At 45.5% G+C, this 11,250-nt stretch overlaps 1 non-coding gene across 1 annotated transcript; it reads left to right on the top strand.

Moving 5' to 3' along the window:
* Positions 1-2,614: 2,614 nt before the first annotated feature.
* On the top strand, positions 2,615-2,737 carry LOC126997637 (small nucleolar RNA SNORA5). Its single transcript, XR_007752231.1, has one exon. It is a non-coding gene; the product is annotated as a small nucleolar RNA SNORA5 (small nucleolar RNA).
* Positions 2,738-11,250: the final 8,513 nt, after the last annotated feature.

Raw genomic sequence — 11,250 nt, 5'->3', positions numbered from 1 at the left:
GAGTGGATAGGTGGAGAAACTGTGTTTTTGAGGCGTTGAAGGACACCAGGTTCTTCTTGCCCCAATCGGAAATAATAGTAAGGTCTAAGGCTAAGCGTTCTGCAGCCTCCAGCCTTGAGTCGTTAAGTTCCTGAAGGGTGGGTCTTCTATTACAAGAAGTTGAATAATGCAGAGTGGAATCATCGGCGTAGGAATGGATAGGACAGTTCGTTTTGGAAAGAAGATCATCAATGAACAACAGAAAAAGAGTGGGAGATAGGACAGAACCCTGTGGGACACCACTGTTAATAGATTTAGGGGAAGAACAGTGACCGTCTACCACGGCAGAAATAGAACGGTCAGAAAGGAAACTGGAGATAAAGGTACAGAGAGAAGGATAGAAACCGTAGGAGGGTAGTTTAGAAAGGAAGATTTGTGCCAGACCCTATCAAAAGCTTTTGATATGTCCAGCGCAATAGCAAAGTTTCACCGAAACGGCTAAGAGAGGATGACCAAGAGTCAGTTAAGAAGGCTAGGAGATCACCAGTAGAACGCCCCTTGCGGAACCCATACTGGCGATCAGATAGAAGGTCAGAAGTGGAAAGGTGCTTTTGAATCTTACGGTTAAGGATTGATTCAAAAGCTTTAGATAGACAAGAAAGTAAAGCAATAGGACGGTAGTTTGAGGGATTGGAGCGGTCACCCTTCTTAGGTACAGGCTGTGTGAAGGCATACTTCCAGCAAGAAGGAAAGGTAGATGTTGACAGGCAGAGGCGAAAGAGTTTGACCAGGCAGGGTGACAGCACGGAGGCACAGTTTTAAGGACAATAGGAGGCACTCCATCAGGTCCATAAGCCTTCTGAGGATTGAGGCCAGAGAGGGCATAGAAAACATCATTTGAAGAATCTTTATAACAGGCATAAAGGAGTCAGAGGGGGATGAGTAGGAGGAATATGCCCAGAATCGTCCAGAGTGGAGTTTTAGAAAAAGTTTGAGAGAAGAGTTCAGCCTTAGAGATAGATGAGACGGCAGTGTTGCCGTCAGGACTGAGGAGTGGAGGAAAGATGAAGAAGTGAAGTTGGAGGAGATGTTTTGGCTAGATGCCAGAAGTCACGGGAAGAGTTAGAAAGCAAGGTTTTGACATTTTCTATTAATGAAAGAATTTTTGGTTAGTCGGAGAATAGATTTGGCACGATTTCGGGCAGAAATGTAAAGTTCATAATTAGCATTAGTTTGAAGGCTCTGGTATCTTTTGTGAGCTACCTCTCTATCATTGACAGCACGAGAACAAGCGTGATTAAACCAAGGCTTTTTAGCGTGAGGAGTAGAGAAAGAACGAGGAATGTATGCCTGCATTCCAGAGACAATCACCTCTGTGATGCGCTGAGCACACACAGAGGGGTCTCTATCCTGGAAGCAATAATCATTCCACGGGAAATCGAAAAAGTACATCCTCAGGTCGTCCCACCGAGCTGAAGCAAAATGCCAGAAGCATCGCCTCTTCGGTGGGTCCAGAGGATGTACAGGAGCGATAGGACAGGATGCAGAAATAAGATTGTGATCGGAGGAGCCCAACGGAGAGAACAGTTTAACAGAATAAGCAGAAGGGTTTGAGGTAAGGAAGAGGTCTAGAATGTTGGGCCGATCTCCAAGACGGTCAGGAATACGTGTAGGGTGCTGGACCAACTGCTCTAGGTCGTTGAGGATAGCAAAGTTGTAGGCTTGTTCACCAGGATGGTCAGTGAAAGAGGATGAAAGCCAAAGCTGGTGGTGAACATTGAAATCTCCTAGGATGGAGATTTCAGCGAAGGGAGAGTGGGTCAAGATGTGCTCCACTTTAGAATTCAAATAGTCAAAGAATTTTACATAGTTGGTAGAGTTAGGTGAGAGATAAACAGCACAGATGTATTTAGTAATAGAATGACAGTGAAGTCTTAACCAGATGGTGGAAAATTCAGAAGAGTCAAGGTCGTGGGCACGAGAGCAAGTGATGTCGTTGCGCACGTAGGCGCAACATCCAGCTTTGGATTGAAATTTAGGATAGAGATAGTAGGAGGGAACAGAGTAGAGATTGCTGTCAGTAGCCTCAGAAACCTGTGTTTCAGTAAGGAAGAGAAGGTGAGGTTTAGAGGAGGAGAGATGATGTTCCACAGAATGAAAATTAGAGCGAAGACCGCGAATGTTGCAGAAATTGAGAAGAAAGAGGTTCGAGGAGTTATCAAGACACCTCTCATGTCGGCAGCCAGAAGGGAGTCCTCCTGGGGAATTTGTGGTCCCAGGCAGGGATATATATATATATATATATATATATATATATATATATATATATATATATATATATATATATATATATATATATATATATATATATATATATATATATATATATATAGTACCAGTACCAAATATGGTACCATATTATTTACCAAATTTGGTACCAGTACCAAAAATCGGTAATGGTACCATATTTGGTACCGGTATCAAATTTTTACCGGTATCAAATTTTTACCGGTACCAAATTTGGTACCGGTACCAAATATTACTGGTACCAAATTTTGTACCGCGGTACCATTTATGGTACCGGTACCATATTGGTACCGTTACCGGTACCAAATTTAGTACCGGTACCAAAAATTGTACTGGTACCAAATTTGGTACCAGTACCATTTTTGGTACCGGTACCAAATATGGTACCGGTACCGATTTTTGGTACCGGTACCGATTTTTGGTACCGGTACCAGATTTGGTACCGGTACCAAAAAACGGTACCGATACCAAATTTGGTACCGGTATCAAATTTGGCACCAGTACCAAAAATCGGTAATGGTACCATATTTGGTACCGGTATCAAATTTTTTACCGGTATCAAATTTGGTACCGGTACCAAATTTGGTACCGGTACCAAACATGGTACAGGTGCCAAATTTTGTACCGCGGTACCATTTATGGTACCGGTACCAAAAATCGAAACCGGACCCATATTTGGTACCGGTATCAAATTTGATACCGGTACCAAATATGGAACCGTTACCGGTACCAAAATTAGGACCGGTACCAAAATTGTACCGGTACCAAATTTGGTACCAGTACCATTTTGGTACTGGTGAAAATTTGATACCGGTAAATATGGTACCGGTACCAACTTTGCGACCGGTACCAAACATCTGTACCGTTACCACATTTGGTACCGGTATCAAATTTGGTACCTGTACCGGTACCAAATTTGGTACCGGTAAAAAATATGGTACCGGTATCATATATGGTACAAGTACCAAGTTTGGTACCGGTACCAAATATGATACCGGTAAAACATTTGGTACCGGTACCAAATATGGTACCGGTACAATATTTGGTACCGGTATCAAATTTTTTACCGGTACCAAATTTGGTATCGGTATCAAATATGGCACTGGTACCAAATTTGGTACCGGTACAATTTTTGGTACCGGTACCAAATTTGGTACCGGTACCAAAACTCTACCGGTACCATATTTGGTACCGGTATCAAATTTTTTACCGGGACCAAATTTGGTACCGGTACCATTTCTGGTACCGGTACCGGAACCATTGATACCGGTACCAATTTTTTTCCGGTACCAAATTATGTACTAAATTTAGTACCAAATATCGGTACCAAATTTTGTACCGAGAGAGAGAGAGAGAGAGAGAGAGAGAGAGAGAGAGAGAGAGAGAGAAAGAAACACAGACAGACAGAGCAGCCTCATCACCTTTATGTCTGTCTTCCTATCCCCTATACCTGGCTTGTCGCCTTCACCTCTCCCCTTTAAACATATATTACCACCCTTACACCTGCCCACCTGCATAACACCTGACTCGTTCCCTCACGCCTGTCTTTCAACTCCACACTTACCTTGCCACCACGTCTGTCCTGCAAACCCATATCTGTTTTCTCGCACCTATCCTCGTCTCATCAAACTTGTACCTGTCCCACCACTTTTACACCAGCCTCACGTGTTCCTCATCAATATCACACTTTTCCCTGTTAACACCACACCTGCTTCATAAATACTCGCCACCTGTATATTTTATCTCTACACCTGTTTTTCCCACATCTTGCTACTCCTTCTAAGTCTAACCAGCCCTCCTCCACACCTGCCCATACCTGAGGAAACCATTTAGAGAAGAAAAATCGGCATTTTCGTCACTACTGATATGACCTTACACAGAAAGCAAAGAAGAGGAAGTAGAAGTATTAATAAGGAATATATAAAGCAGAATATGATGATGGGGAAGGAAGGAGGAAAAAGAGGGAGACGGAGAAAAGATGACGATGATTGAGGAGAAGAAGCAGTAGAAAGACGAAATGGAGAAGGAAAGAAGAAAGAAGATGGAAAGTAAAAGAAAACTCCTTCACACCAACACGTATTAAGGATTCGATAAAGCTTGTTAAGAGAGAATTCACGAGAAAAAGGTTGCCGCGTGAAATATCGCCGCATCATGATGGAGTTGGTGCTGTGGGTCTTGCCTGAGCCGGGGCCTGCTGGAGGGGCGGCCATTTGTCTTAGTCTGCCGGGAGGAGAGGCTTGGAAGGTTTGAAGAGTCTCCTTGTGATGGATTATGTTTAGGAGTTTAAAATGATACGTCCACTTACGCCTCAAACCTTCGTCATATGTGTCTTCTTTCCCGCCTTTTCTCCCCTCCCTCCCACCTCCCTTCCTCACCTTCCCTTTATGGGTTTCCGTCCCATTCATTCTTTTTTTTATTCAGTTTTCCTAATGGCTGTCTTTTGTTCTTGCATCTGCCACGTTTTCCATTTACTGTTACTCCTCTTCTGTCGCTTTAATCTTCGCTTTCTCCAACTCTTCCTTTGCATCTGTGTCCTTTTATTTCGTTCTATTCTTCTCTTCCGCTTTCTTCTCATCCTGGTTCGTCTTATCTCCTCTTCACTCGCCTCCTCCTTGTCCTCCTTTTCCTTCGTCTTGCCTTTGCTTGCGAGGCTTCACAAAGGTTGCCGGAGAGAGTTTCATACATGCATTTAATTTGAATGATTCCTTGGCTGCTCTCTGAGGGGTCGAGAATTAAAGGTGCTCCTTGACGATGCCGAAACCTTGTCCTCGAGGGAAGTGGAGACGTGATTAAAGAGACGAGACAGGCGCAAGACGAGGGCCCCGCCAGGCACAGGGGCGGGCTGGATGAGAATATGAAAGAGACTGATGGATGGATAGAGGGATGAATGGATGGATGGGTGGAAGAATGGATGTTCTATTGGATGAATGGATGGATGGACGGAGACATTAGAGGCATGTACGTATAGGCAGTTGGGTGGATGTACAAATAGAAGGAAGAAGAGATCGATACTTTAATGGATGAATGACTGACTGGCTGGATGGATAGACGGATAGATGATCAGAGGGATGGATAAATAGATAAAAAATGGATGAAAGGATGGATGGAAAGGTATATGGATGAATGTATAAGTTTGCGATCATAAAAAAAATGTATTCATCAACATCCTTATAACCATTAAGTAATCAAAAACATTCGATTGATTTCCCTCTTGAGTGAGTGTTTGTCAAGAGAGAAGGTATTGTTGTTAAGACGTGGCATCCATTCTCTGTAGGGTCTATCTTTTTTTTTTTACAACAAAGGAGACAGCTCAAGGGCACAGAAAAAGGAAACAATAATAAAAAAAAAGCCCGCTACTCGCTGCTCCTAAAAAGAATCCAAAGAGGGGTCCATCAGGCAAGAAAGGTGTGATTCTTGGTTGACAGCGACGATGTTGAAATTCTATACATATTTTCTTGAATGCTTTGCCTGTCTTGCCCAGGTAAAGGTAAAGTTAGGACCGTGCGCTATTAGCTACGCGTGGCCGCGGTGCTCATTTCCGTACCATTGACCCTTGAGCTGAGAACCCATTATCCCGGGACAGGGCCAGTGCAATCAATATCCGGGTTACTATTGACCTACTAATCTTCGTGTCAGCTGTAAATTAAATTGATAATTGTACTTGGATGACTGTTAATATTTGCTTTTATTGACGAAATTCGCTACTCAAACATTTTGTAGCCGTAATTTATCGTGTCACTCTTCAATGCGTGCCAATGTCGACTAAAACAAAATTTTTGATCCAATGAATCGATGCTTTCTCCTACAGTTGCGTGATTGACTAAGTTATCCAATTAAGTGTATAGTGTACTCTTCAGAAGGTTTATCCGATAATTTAGTCTTTATACTACAGGATGGGATCACTGTACTTATCCATCATTTTCTCGGAGCGTGCCCTGCAGACCCCGTTCGTGCCTGTTTACAAGAAAAGAGGGATTCGCGAGTGGCGTTAGCGGAGACCTCATTAAAAACGACCGTAATGCTGTTTATTACAAGGCCAGAGTAGAAAAAGTTACGCCCTCGACGGGGTAAACGCTCACAAAGCTCTTCCTCCTTCTGGCGAGTCACTCTCCAGCCAAGTCGATGCTTTGGAGCTCGTCTTCTCCCTCCCAAATGGCGGACCTGTTGAAGCAAATAGCCAGGCAAAATGATCGGGGCACAAGCCTGTCTCCTTTCAATGCAGCAAAGCTTAAAGTGAAGAGCGACAAAAAAGCAGAGACAGAGAGACAGAGACAGCCAGAGATACAGGAGCAGAAACAAACAGGCACATAAACTTCAGAACAAAGAGCAAGAGCATACAAATTAGATACTTCAGCAGGGAGGGAAGGAGGGAGAGAGGGAGGGAGGAGCCAGGACCCAGCCGGCAGCCTTCAGGTCCTCGGGGATGAAGGATGGCAAAGATTTATAAGCGATTCAAGGTTTATTGGCACCTGACCCGGGCGTGATGGATATTTGGGGGGCGATCACCTGCATATTTTGAGGAAGAGTGACTCGGGGCGGCGGTTTGTGTACGGAGCGTGAGATAAAGACGGTGTAATGAGCCCGCATAATGAACCCTGTAATTAATACCTGGTTGGGGATTTACGTTTGTCTCTGTGTCTTTATTTGTTTGTCTGCTTTGCTTATTTATTTATGTTTATCTCTTTGTTTGTTTGTTTGTCTTAGTGTGTCTTTGTGATTTGATACGTACGAATTTGAGCTTTCTTCATTTTGATTGCCATAAAACTTTGATGAGGATGATATTTGTGTGTGTGTGTGTGTGTGTGTGTGTGTGTGTGTGTGTGTGTGTGTGTGTGTGTGTGTGTGTGTGTGTGTGTTCATCGTTTTCAAGTATAAAAGATTCCCGTCCCCTCAATCGCTTGGTTTTCATGTCTTTCAACTCATATTCTTGTTCTATTTTTCGTTTGTATGTATTTACTTTTCTTTCTCGTGTTTTCTTTTATCTTCATTGTTTACCCTTTCTCTTTAATCTCTTTATCCTTTCTGACACACACACACACACACACACACACACACACACACTCTCTCTCTCTCTCTCTCTCTCTCTCTCTCTCTCTCTCTCTCTCTCTCTGTCGTGTTTCAATTACGCCATAATTAATTTTTCTCTCCCATTTTTTTTATTACCACTTCTTCCCTCTCGCACTTCCCATTTTCTTTGTTATCCTTTCCTTCCCTCTCCAATCCTTACTCATCCCTTCCCTTCCCTTCCCTTCCCTTCTCTTCCCTTCCCTTCCCTTCCCTTCCTTCCTTCCTTCCTTCCTTCCTTCCTTCCCTTCCTTCCTTCCTTCCCTTCCTTCCTTCCTTCCCTTCCTTTCCTTCCTTCCTTCCTTCCTTCCTTTCCTTCCTTCCTTCCCTTCCTTCCTTTCCTTCCCTTCCTTCCCTTCCTTCCTTCCCTTCCTTCCTTCCTTCCCTTCCTTCCTTCACTACCTTCCCTTCATTCCTTCCTTTCTTCCCTTTCCTTTCCTTTCCTTTCCTTTCCTTTCCTTTCCTTCCCTTTCTTTCCCTTCCCTTCCCATCCTTCCTTTCCCTTCCCTTTCTTTTTCTCCACGCATACACATGCATGAAGTTACCTCCCTCCTCCCACACATTTCTGTGCTTGCGTTTTTTTTTTTTTTTCGTGTGTGTGTGTGTGTGTGTGTGTGTGTGTGTGTGTGTTCCTTTCTCGTTATCCCTTTGTTTCCGTAACCGATTTCTTTCTTTATCAACAACATCTACAGCAACAACAAACATAACACTCCACCACCACCACCGACAACAACAGTCAGCACAACGCGACCGCCTGGCCAATCCAGCCAATCCTCACCAACAATCTGGACGCCACTTTTTGCCCAACATTCCTCCCTCGGTGCTGTGCCGCGCGTCACGCCAAGCCATGCCACCAGCGAACGCCTGCCGCCGCCCCAAGGCAAGCCCTGTCCCCGCCGCTCCTGCCTCCGCTAACTGGGTCTTATTATGTGATTAACCCAACCCTCGCCACGCCAGCCGCACGCGGGCAGACTCGCCTCGAACCAACGTGCAGTGCTGCATAGAACGTGACACGGCGAAGCAAGGGAATGGGGAATTAGGACGGGAAGAGGGAAGGAGTGGAGCATAGAGGGTAATAATAGAGGGCAGGCGGCTGATAAGGTAAAAGGTGTGAAGGAAAGGGAAAGTATTAGAAATGGAACGGATGGGAAGGGGAAAGAAAACAATAAAGAGCAGAGAAGCAAAAGATTGATAAAGGAGAACTAGAGAGGGGGGGAGAAGAGAATAGTAGAAACAAGGTGCACATACGAATGGATGATAAAGTAGGGTGTGTGGAAAACAGGGAGTACAGAGAAGACAAAGTAGGAATAATGAGAAAGGGAATATAGCGAAGGGGGAATCAGAGCGAAACCAAGTGCGCCGCAAATGACAGGGCGATTTGACAGAGGAAAGAAACTCAATTAATGGAATAAGTGTACGTGCGAATCTTCGGCAGCGAAAAGTGAGCAGGAAAATCAGCAGTGTTGAAGACGCCATGGCCCCCATTTGTCTCGTGACACAGACCTCGCCGTGCCGTGTTGAATTCCAAGAAAATAATGACGCTCATATTTCAGTCACGTTTTAACGTACCATGTAGTTGGCCTATAAACTTCCGGGGCTATTCTTTAACTCTTTTGTCCCAGCACACACACACACACACACACACACACACACACACGCACACGCACACGCACACACACACACACGAAGGTTCACTCGAAAGGAGAGAAAAAATGTAGGTCAAAGGAGAAAGGAGAACGTTGGAGGAGATGAGAAGGTGGAGGCGAAGGCGTAAACGGAAAGGGCTTAGAAGAAGGCGGAGGAGGTGGAAAAAGGAAGTCGGACAGGAGGAAGCCGAGGAGGAGGAGGAGAAGGAGGAAGAGGAGGAGGAGAAAGAGGTTAGCAACGCAGATCATGTCGCACGAACACGGACCGACAAGTTTATCCGTGCTTCCAACTTCCCTCTCTGCACTCCATACTCGCCCTTGGAATCCAGAGCACATTTGCCTGCTAATACCCGGGGCGAGATGGAGCAGTGCATACCGACATTGCTCAGGCGCCAGGAGAGGAGTAGAACGATGGGGGTGTCCAGCGCTCTCGTACCCAAAACTCACCTTTCTTGATGCGGGGACTGAATGCTGGATGAGTTGCTGAAGGCTTCCAGTACCGGCGCCTAAATCTCAGTCGGCCGTCGCTTGGTCCTCCGTCACCCTCCTCCTCATCCTCTTCCTGGTGCTGCCTCGTGCGTGCTGCCTATTTGGGGAATGAAAGAACCAGAAGAATGTAGATAAGGCGGGTGGTAAAGTGTGGCGAGACATGCGACGTGAACAGTCAACGAGCGAGGGCGATTGAGAGAGAGAGAGAGAGAGAGAGAGAGAGAGAGAGAGAGAGAGAGAGAGAGAGAGAGAGAGTGAGAGTGAGACAGAAATGAAAGGCTAGAGTGACACAGACATGCTCAGTTGTTCATATGGTTCAGTACAAGTATTATTTATATAGTCATCGCGAAGTTGTTTTTTTAAGTCATTTTTTCCATTCTCTGAACTACTATGCTTCCACTCACGGCATCCAACCTATTATATTCCTCTCCTCTGTAAAATCTGCCTTCATGGAAACCTCACAGGCACCGGCTTCAGGGTTACTGGCACTCGGCCTCCGCATGAATCAAGGGTGTGTAAAAGTAGCTCATAAAGGGAGAGGAGGGAGGGGAGGGAAAGCCTGCGAGGAGCTTATCTTTGGTGCTTGCCTTGTTTCATCGACCATTCGGCTTCATTTGTGCCGCTTCTTTATTTCTCTGGAGTTCAGGCTTTGTACGTCACCCAGTCTTTTGTTTTTTTATCTTTGGGTGTTTTGTTGAGCCACCAAGAAAGATTGTTGTAGTGCATTAACATCTGTACTATGCCATCAGAAAGGGGTGTGTGCTTAGGGAACCTCAGCTTCAACAGTCCGAAGTATACTCGTTATACTCTTCCTGTTTGTATTATGCGTAATGTGGTAGTTTTTTTTTTTTCTCATTGCTGCCTATTGCGCCGGTAGGCTTCTTCCCGGTGGATCCTGATGGTCGGTCCAAGGCTTCTTTCCGGTGGGTCCTGATGGTCGGCCCAGCCCGTTCTGACGCAGGCGAGTGTTTATAGTGGCGCCATCTTGCATTGGCTCATGCTGCCCTCCCAGAGTTCATCTTTGATCCTAGAATCTAGAGTCCGGGTTGATAGGTGGTCTTCTGGACAGCATGTGGGTAGTTTTAAGCCACTCGGAGGCGGCTGGAAAATCCCAGCTTGGTGGCACCGGGCGGGGATTGAACTCGCGTCCTCCTGAACTCGGAGCCGTTACTCTGACGACTTTTTTGTATTCAGTGATGCTAATTTTGTATTTTCTCTTTTCAGAAAGAATGGCACAGAAACAAAGATAAAACGTGCACGACAAGAGAGTAAAAGGTGTTGGAAGTGCAGACCCTGAGTGATCACTGTGATTTACTCTGAAAAAAATGAACAGCAAGTGTAGAAAAGGTGCGTGTCTGGGCCAGTGAGTGGCAAGTCAAGTTCTCTACAATTAGGGTCTTGTGGCGCGGAAATAGACATGTCTTGCCCTTGACGGGGTCGCAGCGATCGAGGTCATAAACAATTCCTTTTTTTGCGCCTCAGCATCACTGTAAGACTTCAACAGCAGAAGTTACCAACAATAGTTGTTTTTCCCGTGCTCCACTCCGCCCGGCGGACACAAGGGGCGTGGCGTGAAGATGTCAAGGGTAACGTCCAGACTCCAGGCACACCCGGGGACAGCAAGTGGGGGTTGGGGTGGGGGAGGATCCTGGTGCTATCTCGATAGCCCGTTCAACCACTATGCCTTGCAACTGTCTGCCGGGCTCCACAACCACCACCAACAACAACAACCACAAGCCACCGCCTTAAAGACAACCACCACTCA

Source organism: Eriocheir sinensis, chromosome 1 (genome assembly GCF_024679095.1).
Source record: "Eriocheir sinensis breed Jianghai 21 chromosome 1, ASM2467909v1, whole genome shotgun sequence".
Classification (NCBI taxonomy): Eukaryota; Metazoa; Arthropoda; class Malacostraca; order Decapoda; family Varunidae; genus Eriocheir; species Eriocheir sinensis.
The sequence above is the reverse complement of the archived record's forward strand: the minus strand, read 5'-3'. Positions and strand labels throughout refer to the sequence as shown.